Source organism: Haliaeetus leucocephalus, unplaced genomic scaffold, assembly GCF_000737465.1.
Source record: "Haliaeetus leucocephalus isolate CR32 unplaced genomic scaffold, Haliaeetus_leucocephalus-4.0 Scaffold428, whole genome shotgun sequence".
NCBI classification, from domain to species: Eukaryota; Metazoa; Chordata; class Aves; order Accipitriformes; family Accipitridae; genus Haliaeetus; species Haliaeetus leucocephalus.
The window spans coordinates 2,668,264-2,669,714 of record NW_010972864.1 but is presented as its reverse complement, the minus strand read 5'-3'; the positions used below and the strand labels follow the sequence as shown (position 1 = coordinate 2,669,714).

Here is a 1,451-nt window from a genome sequence, read left to right as displayed (position 1 = left end):
GGGGGGGGGGCAGGGGGAGAGAAAAACAACTGGTGTTCATAGTAAGTATGACATTATACATGGAAGACAAGATTTTCAATTTGTTCATTTTTAAAGCGAAAAGAATTTTCTTAAAATCAGTAGAAAATACACATCAAGGTTTGAACAGATATGGCATGAGGAACATTATTATGAATGAAATGCTTGTAGGTTCTGTGCCAATTTTCCACCACTGTGTACTTCATTGCTATTTAAAACTGTACTCCATCAATTCTAACGGAAGAATAAATTATTTGTGATTTTAATTTTCTCATTTGTTTCTTTAAATTAGATCCCTATCACTCTGATGTCTCATCTGGAGACTCTGCTGTGGGTTTTTATTTTATATAAGTTTGGCCAGAATAACCAAACTGTATTTGCATTCTAGGACTTTATCAAAATTCTCTTGCCATAGCCAAGTTAATTAGAATTAACTGTTCAGTAATCAGCGTGTTGTGTAGGTTGTTTGTTGCAAAATTCTTCCTCTGAAAATGAAGGTCCATGAGGCTATAATCAAGATGACTGAATTAGATAAATGAGTTGAGGACGCAAAAATGTGTTGAACCCAACCTGGTGTAGATATGTTATCTCATTTGAAATAAGCTCAACTGACATTAAGAAATAATTTGTCTTGCCAGCCCATCTTCTGTTGTCTTATTCTCCTTTTTAATGGAAACTAAAATTGCAATTTTAATAAGCAGAATTTCCTCCAGGGTTTCCCTCCTAGAGACTACTGCATTTGCAAGGTTTAATTGTTTTATAACGGTCCTGTTTCGTAAAACTTTTTAATTGGTGGTGACAAAAATTACCTTATTCCTCTGATACTATGCCAGAAGAACAACTTGAGAGGAGATAGCTCCACGCAAAAGTATTTCTACTAAAATTATGTATTAAAAAAGAACCAGTTTTCCCTATACAAAAAAGAAGCAGGAATGCATGGCAGGACCAGGGTGAAATAGCAAGATACAAGGTTCATTTTAGTAAGTAATCTTTATTAAATAAAAATCCAACTAATAGGAAACTAGTAAAAAAGGTGTTACACTTGGCATTCTATATGTGGAATGTAGAAAATAAGACCTAAGAGGGGGACTGACACAGCAAATCAAATACGTGAACAGAAATGATACAAATGTTCAAAGAGTAAAGAGGAGGAGTTAATGAATTCAGTGACTTTTAGTTACCATAGCACTGTCATTTTTGCCATCATATATTGCTCTTCCTTTTCAGACGTTTTTATTTCCTTTTCTGCTCTGTGAATGACTTGCAGAAGGGAGAAGCTGGCTCACTGTTTCAAGTGAAATTGACTTCACAATGTTGTAACATAAGTAAGCAAACATGCCACTTTATAGAGCAGGATAATTGTATCTTTTTGCAAATAGTCCTGCTTTCATTTTCATTATCTAAAATTACATTTATATGTTTAAAGTAATTGA

General features: G+C 33.8%; 1 protein-coding gene across 1 annotated transcript in view; it reads left to right on the top strand.

The window, feature by feature from the left end:
• The window catches only part of SS18 (synovial sarcoma translocation, chromosome 18), a 51,962-nt gene extending 51,678 nt beyond the window's left edge, over positions 1–284 (top strand). Inside the window, exon 12 of the mRNA XM_010574346.1 lies at positions 14–284. The gene's annotated coding sequence lies outside the window, so the exon portion shown is untranslated. The remainder of the gene's footprint in view (positions 1–13) is intronic.
• Positions 285–1,451: the final 1,167 nt, after the last annotated feature.